Source organism: Nothoprocta perdicaria, unplaced genomic scaffold (assembly GCF_003342845.1).
Source record: "Nothoprocta perdicaria isolate Ctin4 unplaced genomic scaffold, notPer1 scaffold_18, whole genome shotgun sequence".
Classification (NCBI taxonomy): domain Eukaryota; kingdom Metazoa; phylum Chordata; class Aves; order Tinamiformes; family Tinamidae; genus Nothoprocta; species Nothoprocta perdicaria.
The window spans coordinates 5989996-6003937 of record NW_020454982.1 but is presented as its reverse complement, the minus strand read 5'-3'; the positions used below and the strand labels follow the sequence as shown (position 1 = coordinate 6003937).

The window sequence follows — 13942 nt, the reverse complement described above, 5'->3', positions numbered from 1 at the left end:
CAATTAGCACTTAAAGTTTTAAGTGATAAGCACTTAACTGCATTCAGAAAATGGTGGCTGGTGATAGCAAAGATAGGCAGGGTTCTGAGGAAGAGCAAGCCTGGAAAAGTGTTTTGGGAAACTCTGCTACAGGCCCTGATCCTAAAGGAAAAAGCCCAATGGAGCAAACATTGGTCAGCAATAGAATGAACTAGAGATGGAGCCTGGAGAGAAATGAGAAAACAGATGAGAAATCATGTCTAATTTAATAGTCAAGAGAAAATGTGAAGACTGGAATATTATAAAAGAATCTTATATCATGCTTCTAAATCCAACTTTAACACGCTAGCTACACCAAACCCAAGTTTCTGTGTTTCAGCAGTCCAGTATAGAAATATATTTGTATATATTCAACATATGCAAGTAAAAAATCAACACAAAAAATCTGAAGTGAATGATATTGTAAGTGCAACCAGCCTCCATTAGAATTTCAAAGGAGTTATTTAGCATTTTTTTGTATTGGATTGGTTATTTCCAGTTTATTATTTAAAAAGAAAAAGCATAGGAGAAGGTTTATCTTTCAATAAATCAAAACCATTGTGAAGTCCCAAAGCCTAAGGTAGTTGTTCTGCAGAGGCTCTCATAAAATATTATGTATACTAGAGTGTATTAGATGGTTGAATGGAAAGTGCTACTATGACAAATTGGAAACAGTTACAAACGCAAAAATACTATGTGGAAAAAATAGATCTAGGATTTTTGGTTGAGATATTTGTGAGGCTCAAGCTGAGAAACAAGTCATTGTATAAACCATCTGACATTTTCTGGCAATTGTCAACTATCAGTCTGATGTTGTATATAATGCTGTACACACGCATGCTCCAGTATTACAGCTGCTAAAATTGCCCTATTAGTTTCACCTGTGCTTCAAAAGCCCTTAAAATTCAAATCTCAATGTTTCAAGTGATAGCTTTGGACACACCAAGACTCATGCTGTTGAGCAGCTTCAGAAGACTGAAATATAATATCCCTAAATAATATCCCTAAACTTGTACATAGGATATTACTTGCTCAAGGACCTATTTAGTTGCTTTACCTGATGATAGGGACAATATCTTTGAATAATATATATATATATGTGTGTGTGTGTATATATATATTTAAAAACCAAACTACAAATCAATTTCAGGTGCGCAAGTGCACCTGATTTAAATGAACAAGTAGTTATGGGGACAGTTTGGTGGAGTAAATTAAGTCTAAAGGAAACCTAACCCCGTTTTCAGTACTTTTAAAAATAAAAAAGCTTTCAGTAATAAACATCTATGACAGTGAAATGCTTCACCAAATTCTGTTTTCTTGCTAAATATTTTTATCTATAGACAATGGGATTAAAAAGTTGAAATGCAGCTAACTGTTACTCCTATCTGCTTTCTTCAGTACTGAAATTTTTGAGGAACTGCAGCAAATTTTGAAATTAATGTTTTAAAATGTTTCAATTGAATAAATGATTTTTTTATGAGTAAATATATATGTACATAGTTCAAAAGACCTGGGCCTTTTCATGTGTATATTTGAAGTTGTGTGAAGAGTACTCATCATTTCTTTATTGCTTACTCATTTATTGACCACTTGAAACTGAATTTCAACATTACTCTTATTTGATACCCCACAGACATTACATCTTCATTATCTTAGCTGATTAAAGCAGTTACTATATTGTTAGTAATTTGTACTCTTTGCTATAAAGCCAAAAGAAACTTCAGTATTTGCACCACTCCAGAACCAAGTGTATGTTATAGGCATATTTTCCCCCTACATATTCTATTTTGCTTTACCTCTGTAGAGAGTCAAAGAAGAAATGACCTTATTAGATGACTTCTTTCATCTTGGACATTCTTAAGCCTCTGTGACTTCTGTTTCCATGAAGACTGCAGAGATTTAGCACATTGTACTGAACGGGTAAGTACTACATACAGTGTTTTCACTTGCTGCCAGATTTTCTGCTTACTTGAGGTAAATCTAAATTTTAACCTCAGTGGGTTTTTTGTTGTTGTTGTTTGGTTGGGTTTTTTTGAGCATCTGTTTCAATAGAATCCGTTATTTTTAATGGGATTTACCCTCTGGCCCTTCTAATGCTTGGGGTATTAATGCTGCAGGAATAGGCTTGCAGGGTTTTTTTCATGTTTTTTTTTAAGGCAAACTGATAACATTAGAATATGTTTATATTGTTAAATAAGTAGTTTATCTACTTCATAAAAACAGTACAGATTAAATTACTTTTTTCCTCTCAGTTCTTCCTTTTCCCCTTTTTTTTTTTTTTTTTTTTTTTTTTTTTTTTTTTTTTTTTTTTTTTTTTTTTTTTTGATGTCTGCAGCTGTTGTCTGCCATATAAGGCCAGCAGCTGCCTGCAGTGCTGCTGTTTTATCAGCTGCTAAGAGTCTAGCATTCACCAGGCATTGGTTCTCTCTGTCCCTCTCTACAGGGTACGCGTTTATCAGGTTGGTGACACAGCCTTTGAGCTGACAATCCAGTCTTGTCACAAGCTCTCAGCCTGGAAGTACTCAGCAGCTAGTCTGCCCATGTTGAATTCCTTGTTAAACAAAGTGTCCAAAGCGTCAGAAGAAATAATATCAACCACATTACACTGCTATAACCAAATGACAATATTTCTCTTTATTTTAGCTACCTAGTATCATCTTTGGCTGAGTAGGAAAGAACACAAATTGCCTGACCCTGGGGAACCTTGTTTCAACATTTATTATTGGAAGAACGTATGGCTTGCAAAAGATAAAATGTATTTCAAATATCAAATCTCTCCCTGTGCTGAGCTTAAATGGTGCCTTGATGTATGCCTTGTGCACTCTCTGCTGACAGATGTGAAGTTTGAATAAGAGTAGAATTTGACCAGCTAAATTTAACATAATAGGATGATGAATACTACAAGAGCAAAGGATTTTTTAGACATCAAATGCTATGGAGCATCTGATTTCTGCGTTCAGATTTAGTCCTAGATAGTCTGATTATGGGAGTATACAGTAATGAACTCGCCAAGGGATATCTTTCTATTGCAGTAGTGATCTAAAGTGTATTGTGTTTAGAATAATGGTTGCTCAGAGATGTACTAAGAAGGATTTATTTGAATGTAAGTTTATCTTGGTGCTCTTGGGCTTTTTATCTTTTTGTTCTTTCTTGCTTTCAAGTATTTGGACTGTATTTTTTTATCTTATATTCAGAAAATTGTTTAAAGTACTAGTATTATTAAATGTATCAATAGTAGTTTCAAATTCTGCATTACAGCAGAAGTCAGTTTTCTGCAGAATTCTGGGAAGCTCTTAATGACTTAATGAAATCCTTTTTTTCTGATTTTATTCAATGACTTTTGCAAATGCAGAGGACTCCGTACACCTGCAACTTTTGCAAGTGACTGGGACATAGCTCTATGGTAGTGACCCACCACCATGGCCTTGTATTTACTAGTCTTACTAGAGAACAGAGTCACACGAATTGCTGCATAAAATCTTGTGCACCATGTTTTTTTCAGCAGTGCTACACAATAAAAGAACTTTCCATTGCTGTGTAATAGTCACTCAAAGTGGAGCAGACCACCATTTTTCAGTGAGATGAAGCCCTATCTCAGTTTTGGTAAAAGAAATTTCCAGCAAAAATGGCAGTGAAGGATCTCATCTGCAACAGGAGCATAATTACCCTACAGTAACTGCATATCAGGTTGTAATATGAGGTATTTAATCAGGTATGGATTTTTTTTCATGAAGTCGTAGGAGTTTTGGCACTCAGCGCTGGTGAACAGAATATGCTTCTGTGGTGTTTCACAGGCACTCATCCTTCATTCCTAACTTTTGATAAACCTGCCTTTGCAAATGGCTTGTGTAAAAGCAAAGTTCAGAAGATATTTTCATTACACTTTATGAACAAGCTCAAGTAAGGAACATTGAGACATAAGTGTCCAAAATTGAATTTCTGGGTGGTCAAGGTGTTCTAAATGTAAGTGATACAGGTTCAACATTTTGGCATGTTTAACCAGAGCAAGAACCTGATTGGGGTTCTTCCATTAGCAGCTGAGTGAGCAAATTGCTGGGATGTCAGCTCTTCTGAGTACTTCTCAAGGATTCTTTTTACCTTCTTTTCCAAAGGTTTCATCCCACTAAGTATATTTAAAAACAAAACAAACAAAAAAACCTTGCAAATATTTGCTGAGATTCTGTTTATATATTTTCTTTGTGGATATTTTTTTTTTCTTTATCTGTTTTGAAGAGATGAGTAGATACTGGCTTAACATCACACGCTTGGTGTTTTTCTCTAGTCAGAATGAAATCATTGCCATATATAAAACAGTTTCAGTTACTATCAGGCTTCGTGGCTATCTTGTCCCCCTATAAAAGCCTGTTAATCAATTCAAGTCAGTCAGAAATGTATTGTCTAAAATCCGTTAGTCAGGGAAAGCGAAGAAGATTATTGTAAAAATCAAAAGGCTTCTCAAAATCAGTTGCTTCCCCTTGAGCATTTTCTTGAAAGGGGAGAAACGAAAAATTGACAGTTTCCAGTATATACAGATAAAATGCTTATATTTTACCTTCCTAGATATATATATATATATCTTGTTTCCGTATATATGTTTTATATTTACACACCTGTGATGAATCTGATTCCCCTGGCACTGGGCAAGAAAGGCAGGAGCTGAGCCCCCAACGAGCTGTGCCCCCTCGTTAAGCTAATGAGGAAAGGCTGTGAAGGAGAACAGGTGGTGATTGGCTTCTAGAAGGTACCATTTTGGAGCCTGGACACAAGGAAAGGTTTTCAGAGCCGGTGCAGCACGAGGAGTGTTTGCTGTGTGGAAGGATGCCCAGAGTTGCTACAGGCTGGCTGTGAGTGAGAGGCTGGGCTGGGCTGGAGCAACTTACGCCTTAGTGCTGGTTCCTAATGAAATGAAAGTCCCCCAGGCACTTTGAAATGAAAGTGCCCCCAGGCACTTAGAGTATGTAGATTTTTGTCTGGATTTTTATCCTGCAGAAAGTACCTATATGCTAAATAAAAATCAGCTTATTCTGCTATATTTTACATAGAAGCCATGATGACTAGGGTGCGAAGAGGGCTTGGTAGAGCACATGTGACACTGAATATTTGCAATTTGAGCATTTAGGTGTGTGTGAACAGAGGAATAGGAAATGCTTTTCCTGTTGTTTTTGTTTTTCCCGAAGTCTCTGCATATTAAATACCCCTCCTTTTGCAAGGAAGGACACACTGTGATATCAGCCTCGATTGCATGGGGCCTGTATATCCAGTGAATTAATAAAAGTGATCCTGGGTTTGCCAGTGACTTACTGCATGGAGGTCATGCTCCCCTTACTGGACACGTCTCCCCTTGTCTCTGCCTTCAGGCTCCTAGTGAGCTAACCAGAAAGTCCTGCACACAGCGGGTACTGCAGTCTGACTCAGGCTCTCTGCCCTTTTAGGAGAGTTTATGCCTTTGTCCAGGTGTGTGTTAACATTTGCTTTTTTTCAGCACTGAGCACTGAGGGTGATGAGCTTTTGTGTAACATATAACTGAAAAAAATACCTGTGTATTACCTATGCAGTACCTGCTGCTGCCTTGGGGTGATACTGGATTATAAGTAACAATTAATCTTAAGTGCAACTTAGAACATCAAAAAGGTGAGTCCTGTATCCTGAAAAGGAGGAGAGCATGTATTCCTGACAACAAACACTTTACTTAGATATTAATGGCAGTATTTAAAAATATAAAGGGAACTGAGGCATGGAGAAGAAAAAACAGTAAAATAGTACAGTCCATGAAGTAAGACCAGACATTCAGCTGTTACAAACTGGCAATGATCCACTGGCTTTAGCGCAGCTCATGCCAGCTGAAAAACTGACCCTGAATATTATCAAAGTTTTCTTGGAGGTGACAGGAAAAGAAATCCTTTACAATTTCCTCTTTAAGAACTCCGGATTTCCTTTTTTGTAACTGCAAACTTCTGAACAACTCAGAATGAAATGTGGAGCGCAGAAACAGGCAATGCCACGTTGACTGTATTTGATTAGAGTAATCCTTTTTTTTTCTTCTATGTGGTTACTAGAGCCAGGCAATTATTTATCATACTATCCATTGCTTGAAGCACTGTAGAATACAGGTTAAATATTTTTATGTCAATGTGAGCTCCCGCTCCAAGTTCTCATTGAAATCTAATGACTTTCATCTTCAAAAGAAATTTTAATGAGCTCAAAGTATCTACTCTTCTGTTTAATTGTTGTACTTCATACACTTCACATTCTGTCGATCAAAACCACCTTTTTTTCCAACCTGAAAATGCAGTTGACATGCTCTTTCCAGAGTCCTCTTTTTCTGTCCACTCTTTATTGCAGTCAAATCCATGCAATATATAAATCCAGAAATATGGAACACATGCACTCTTAAGACCTGTAACAAATGTTGGTGTCACCACCGAACAAGTTAAAGAAAGGGGGCCAGCCGCTGTTCCTTTGGTTAGCCTGAAAACAGATACAATTCGGATGCCTGTGACTGAAGCAGTCAAAACCCCCGCTATGTTAGTGGTGGCATCAATATTGTGGTAAACATGCTTAGTACTGACTTCTTATAGCCTATATGTGGGAAAAAAAGCACAGAACAGAGTATTCCTTGTTGTGCCTATATGTGTAGGCACATACATATATACTGTTGTTCTATCTACATATATACTGTTGTTCTATCTTCACTTTTTAACTTCCATGTGCCTGCCATATTCGTGTCTTAGGTGGAATTTGTTCAGCCCAACTGGCATCTTCACATGGTAATCTATTACCCATTTGGTATGGGCTCCCTTCCTTCACTTATGTCCTCAACATAAATTTTGATTGCTCTGGTCTGGTGAACTCTCTGTAGATGGACAACTTTGTAAGCAGAAGAGTATCATAATTTTTCTAAGCTGTAACTTACCGTGTGACCCATGATTGGCTGCCAGCAGTTGTGAAGGTTGGAGCTTTCTAAAATATCTAGACTTAACGGTTACATTTCCAGTATTCTTAACAAGTAGTACTTGATTTGTTCTATTAGCTCACTCTTTCCTTAGAGTTATTTCTCCCTTTGTTTCCTGCAAAATTGTATAGCACATACAGTGTACTGTCTTGCATCAAAATTTGAAAGGTTGAACTAGAGCATGTGAGACTGGTAAATCAGTGGCATTGCACAGTGTATCAGATGACTATGGACTGGCTCTTTAACCAGATCTACTGATCTTGTTAAAATCCTTTCTTTGATTTTTTTTTTTTTTTTTCCCTCCTATCAGACTTGGCAAATTGCTCACTAGATCATAATCTAAAGATTCATATGACACCTTTATGATAGCAATAACTAGCAGGCAATTAAAATGTTGACCTCCATTAATAATGGTGAGCCACATATTTTAGTTGTTGAGTGCTATACATGATACACCACGAGTAGAGCTGTCATCTTACTGTGGTGACTTTCCCTCCCTCCCAGATCTCACCATGAAGAGTCTATATAGTCACCTAGACTGAGCTTTATCCTGGAAGAAGCCTAAAGAGTCTGCATAGTCTCCTAGACCAGACTTTACCGTTGCACCTGGAGAAGGAACAAACCAAAGACTACATACAGGTACACACTATTAAAATATACTAGCAAAAAAGGCAGCAGTAATATTGCCACACGTTTTTTGTTACTGCGTAACATTTTCTTGAGCGAAAGAAAAGGAAGGACACAATCTGGTATTTGTTTTATGTGAGACTAGGAATACTGAACAAAAGCATTTAAAATGTCTTTTTAAATGCAATACTTTTAAATAAGTTATACAGAGTCTCTAGTGCAGAAGATTGGATTTATTTTGTATTCAAGTACAGTTACAGATCTCTGAAATTCCTCAAAACTTGTGTGTTGTTCAAGATGAGGATTAAATCTATTTTCAGGATTCCTGAAGTACAGCAGACAGTCTTATTGTAGGTCTATTATTGTTAGAAAATAAATAACAAAACAACATTTGCATTCATTATCTGATGGTTCAGCTTTAAAGCTCAGTTACTAGTTATTGAAGAATTTTAGAAATTGCCGGTTTTTAGCTACTAATTTACCGTCAGCCATCCAAAGACAGATTGGTAGGATAGAAATGAAATGCTGTAATTATACAAGGGAGTGGGTCACTGACCTTTGGATTGCAATATCTTGTCTCTTTTGTCCTTTCCTTATCCTATCCAGTCTATGGAATGAAATTGCATCTTTTTCTTTGGTTGTCTCAAGAATGAGGTGGTATTGGAAACTAGTGAGGCATAGCACAATGTAGGTGTTCATAGCTTGCAATAATTTACCCATTTTCATTTTGTTTGATTTTATTAACACCTGGGTCTCGAGGGAACTCAAGGAGGTGGACAGAAAAGGAGAGAATACTTCAGCTATAATCTAATGGTCAGTACTTATGCTTTCCCCCCAGCCCTGCTGTTGTCAAGTGTCAAAATACTTCATAGTCAAACAATTTATAATACAAAGTGTGTGTATAAAGGAAGAGGTACAGATGGTTGAAAGCTGTATGTCATGATGCACATACATATGTGGGTGATGGTGAGCGAGTCATTAAAAATACACATTTTTTAAAATGTAGTGGCTGATTGTCAATTGTTGTAATTGGCACACTGCAGTAGAAATATCTCAAAATATACCATCCAATACCCATATAGCAGGAATTAGTTGCTTAATAGAAATTAGTCAAATATCCTGATAGTAGAAGCATAAAATTCTTGGATAGTGTTTGGAGCCAAAGGAAAAAAGCATGGAAGAGAATATGATTTTATGATTTGCTGAGAAACTGCAAAACCTGGGAATTTCTCTCAAGTATTTCTGAGGGTACTGGTGTGCTTGGCAGTAGAACACAAATATTCATTGTTAAGTTGGAAAAAACACTGTAAGATTTGAAAAAAATGCAGTAAGGTTTAGTTGCGAAGCTGTTTTAAACTTATTCAGATAAATTCAAGAGTAAGCAGAAGAAAGAAGTGTTTTGGTAATGGTATTTCCTTTTCTGCCCATATGTTTTTTTAATTGAACTTTTCCAGTAGACTATGAAGCTCATATAATTGACCTAACTCTCATTATTATTATGTATGTTTTTTTTATTATTATAAAACGAAAGAAATCAACCTAGATTCCTGTGGGAGTATCCCTGTTGACTCATGTCATTGGTTTTGTTTGTTAAAAAAAAAAAAAAAAAGAAAAGAAAAAAGAAAGAAAGAAAAAATAAAAAAAAGCAAAGAAATACTACTTGTTGCCAAATAATTCAAATGAGAAATCTCTATAATCAGGTAAACTCCATGCATTTGGCAAAGTATTTCTTTAAAATCCTATTTGTATTTCTTTCTTGAATGTGATTTCCTCTGTTTGCTGAATTCATCAGAGTGGTATCAATATCCTTTTGAAAAGTTGGACAAGTTTTGAAAAGGCATAATATAATTCTCTCATGATCTGTCTTAATAGGAACTTAATAGTTGCTTAATAATTAACTGTAATTAAATTCTTAGGATTAGGCACTCTGATTCTTCAGATTTCAATTCTGTGTTCATAATCTAGATGGTAGTCTTTGCTCTTTGCTTCTGTTTCATTCATATATGTAGAAAATTGGAGAGGGACAGAGGGAGGGATTGAAAGAGAGAAAATTACCTCCAAAGGTAGATTGTACTTTAAATCTACTGTGTTCAGTTTGGTTAGTTCTTTGGAGCCTGAGCTAGTGTTTCTCAGGACATTATTGCAGTCTAGAGGTAGCAGCTCTTGCTGAGCTAGCACAAGAATGTAAATACCACAGCAATACCTCAGAATAATCGACTATCTGTGGGTTAATCTGCCTGTGAGTCTTTGGTTTTGCTTATTTGAATTTTTTATTCATCTGACTTTTTAACTATCATTGAACATGGCTAAGGTTTTTAACAAAACATAGTTTAAAAATGAAAAGGTAAATTACACTTTCCCTTAAAATATTGCAAAAACCAGACAGCTGTAATGAAGTTTTTAGGATTAAATTAAAACATGCCAACTTTCTCAAGTGAATAAGAGGGAGCACGGGCCTAGTGAAAAATAAGTTGGCCTACCAGTAAAAAGAAAACTGAAGGTATACTGAAATGGTTGCTTGGATTTGCTCTGATTGCCAAGGTTTTGGGGCAGTATGCTTGTTTTATTTTTTTATTCTGAAATATCTAGTCATGCAGCAGGCAGTGAGAGCTGCAGCCAGGGCAGCGCTGTAGTGCTTCCTGCTCACGCTTCAGTGTTGTAGGGTGCATTTCTGGGGAAAAATGAAAGGTGGTCAGCAGCTGCATGAACAGGACAACTCTGATGTTATCTTTCTTCTTCGTCTTGATCTCAGTCTATCATCTGTCACATGATGCTGCTGTATAAATGTGTGACAATGAAATAAAGTCTGGGTGGAGGGTCAGAGCACGCTGTTCACTAAGGAGCCAGAGCCTCATGGTGTGCAGGTGGGCAAGATCCGCCGGCTATGCAGGAGGGAGGTGAGCACGTTCATAGACTCAGGGATTTACATCCACTTTTCTGTGTGCACATACCACTACTTTTTGCATATTGATGATCATCTCTGTTTTGTGCCTCTGAATTCCATCATCTCTGTGGACACTGAAGCGGTCTTTTGTTCTTGCAAGTGAAATCCTTAACACCACAGGTTTCAACTGTCTGTGGGTACTGGTTTAAAAGGGCATTTTGTAGATACTAGTGTATTGGAAAGAAGGGCACTTTAAAGTCCTGTAGATTTATACCTTAGTCCAGGTAAATGACTTGCATAAAATGGCAGTCTGCCTCTACTGAGGAACTGGTTATAGTAAGATGTTACATTGGTTATAGTAAAATGTCTCCCTCTTTCCCGATTGCCTCTTTCTTTGGAGCAAGTCAAGATTTGGAGTTAGCTTTGAGGCTCACTCCAAATGAGGGGACGTGCTGAACAACAGCTCCTCCCCTAGCGATAAGATGAAATAACCCTGAGCTCATCCTCTGGCCAGTGCCTGTATTTACTGTTATATCAGACACCTCAGGATATTAAGAATATCATAAAGCACAACATATAACCAGAACCATAAACTCATTTTCTTTAGTACCCTGTGAATTTAATCAGCTCCAGTTGGCTTAAGTTTTTGGGGTGTGCTGGTAATGAGGCTTCCAGGAAACAAAGCCGTTTACATTTATATGATGGCTTTTTTTATTATTCTTTTAAAAAATCCTAATAGGAGAAACGCAGAAATGTGAAGCTTTGGATTTAATAAGATGTTGCAAGAAACAAACAGGTGTGAGATGCCCAGTTTGTAAGATGCTGATGGCCCCTTTTACTTGCACCCCTATCACTAACGCTATGACTGTTCATGCTGACTTCTACCTAATACCCTAAGTAGAGTAGATTGTGCGAGGACTGATAACAGATAATGATACCTCCCAGTAAGCAGTCTGGAAGCAAGGACACGTTCCTCTTTGCCTGGCTTGGCAGTGATATTCAACATGATACTAGAGCTGTCATTCTGTATCCAGCCTCTATTTCTACCCCTCCCAGGTATTTACATGTTCTCTTTCTTTACCCTTGGTACCACAAACTACATTTCTCAATCTACATTTTCAGTGTGCGTCAACCGTTTTCATGGGTTTATCCATCATTGAATTAGTCTGTTTCCTTAATCACTTAATAAACCATCCCACTCAGCCTCGTCTTTGAGTAAGCTGAGCAGTCTAGTCCATACTGTTCATCTAGTCCCTCCCTACTCAGCAGTCAGCAGAGAGAAGAATCCTCTCCAAAGGCCATTTCAGATGTTTTATTTTTCATTTCATGGAGAGGAAAAAAAAAAAAAAAAGTAGACCAGGAGATAAGCATAAGAAAGCACCTCATCAACATTCCTTCTATATTCTGATTAATAATGGCGATCGTAGAGAGTAGATTTGCGGATTTTTAACTAGTTTGGTTGGTTTCCAAAATAGCAACATGATCTGGAATGATAATTTCTGAGCAGCAAAGCTGGTGGCCAAGTTCTTATTTCATAATTAATATCCATTGTAAGAAAAAAAATCTATGTCTTCCTCAAAAATGGTAAGAGACAAGTACTTGTTGCTCTATGTTTACCAGGTTGATTGATCATAAAATTGTAAGATCTTTGAAATTTGCATGCAAGAAAAAAGTTTTCATGGTCCCTTTCTAGGCACCTGTTGCAGGCAAACCTATGGATAAAAAAGGTCCCTGCAGGCCAGGGACAATCTGTCAGATGTAACATCTGTACAGTTAAAGTGATGTACTATTCAGTTGTAACTTTTAAAGATCCTGAAGAATTGCCCTGACTCTAAAGGTCAACTAGAACTGTCTGCAATGAAACAGAATGTTCCAAAAAGGACAAAAAGGGTGAAGTCTCTTTTAACTGGTAAATTAAAATGAATGCAGCAGACTCCTTGGGTTTAAGTTAATGCATTTAAGTGGCTAAAAACATAAATGCAAATTAATACATATTTTCTAGTGTAAGTTTTAGCTGTTTTTTAGCTGCTTTTTTTTTCCATCTGCATTCGAGTAGGCTCTTTTGTTTATATGCAATAGTACAATGACTAATCTTCAAACAACCACTGCAAAAGCTCAAAGTCCTTAAAACTGAGAAGAAAGATTTTACTGATGGATACTTGTGGTTTTATTTTAGGGGCTGCTCACCACTGTAATAGTTTAAACATCTTGTTTGTCAGTATATCTTAGTGAGAAGAAACTCCTCCTGTTAGAACAAGAACACATAGCTAGCATTTTAGTTATTTTGTTCCCACTGTGTTAACTTCCTGTAACAGCATGAAAACCCGAGGTGGGCCTTTGAAGACTCAAATCTAAAAGTTGGTATTCAAACAAGTCCCAGTTCACCCCCCAAATGTAGATTTTTCCATTGATACACCATAAACCTTTTCATATGACAAATTTTTATATACTCTACTCTGTGGTGCTCAACCAACACATATCATCTATGTGCAAAATAATCTCTTCTTCTTGTCCTTAAGTAGCCTTTCTTATAAAACAATTTTTTTTGTCTCTCAAGCCTCTGTGTAAAAAGACTTTTTTTTTCCTTTTAGCACGTTACCGAAGAACAAAATAAGCCCTGTTCAAGGGAATTCATTTTACCATTCTTTCAAAAAGCAACAAAATTCATTTTGTTGCAGCTAGGAAGGCAAAATTTGAACTTCCTTGGTATAAATAACATAATTTAAAATGTATATTTTTAAAATAAATATGATCTTTTCCTTTGCAGGGTTTCAGAAACAATTTGTTTATGTATCTCCGTCACAATGACATAGAATGACACAGTGACAGAATTCTCCCAAATTTAGGCTTACCATGAAAATCCACTTCTTTTCTGATTGTATTTGTTTACAAAAATCTACCCAATTCCACATTAATACATTTCTTCTGAAGCAGATTTATCAAAAGGTTATGTTTTCGATCCATGCAAAGTCAAGATACTCGAAACCTTTTCCCCAATATAATGTTTGGTGTTCTTGCATTTGAAGCAAATTCTGAAGAGAGAAACTGAACTCGCGTTCACAGAAGCTGCTCGTTCTGAGGGCAGTGCTGACAAGTGAGCAACGATTATTATACATTTATGCAGCTTCATTTCCTTGTAATGTTTGCAGAGATATAGAAACTCCCTTTGTTTTCCCTAGTGGATTTGGAAACGTGCACCCACAGAGTGAGTCAGTGAGATGGCAAGGATCTCTATTTCTAAATGGAGTAAATGCACGTGTGTTTGAGACAATACAGCAAGGTGCTTAACCCAGTTTTAAGAGTTTGAGTGGTTATTTACAGCTTGCATCCTAAGAGCTGCAAATATTTGACATATTCCAATTCATAAAGGCATTTTGAAGGTTTGGATGTATAAAAGATGGAAGAAAATGCTATGAAAAAAGATGATTTGAGATGAATAATATTAAAAGAAATACCGTACC

At 36.7% G+C, this 13942-nt stretch overlaps 1 long non-coding RNA gene across 1 annotated transcript; it reads left to right on the top strand.

Moving 5' to 3' along the window:
- Nucleotides 1-1872: 1872 nt before the first annotated feature.
- On the top strand, nucleotides 1873-7575 carry LOC112944964. The gene is made up of 2 exons (XR_003248898.1): nucleotides 1873-1938; nucleotides 7475-7575. It is a non-coding gene; the product is annotated as an uncharacterized LOC112944964 (long non-coding RNA).
- The last annotated feature ends 6367 nt before the right edge of the window (nucleotides 7576-13942 follow it).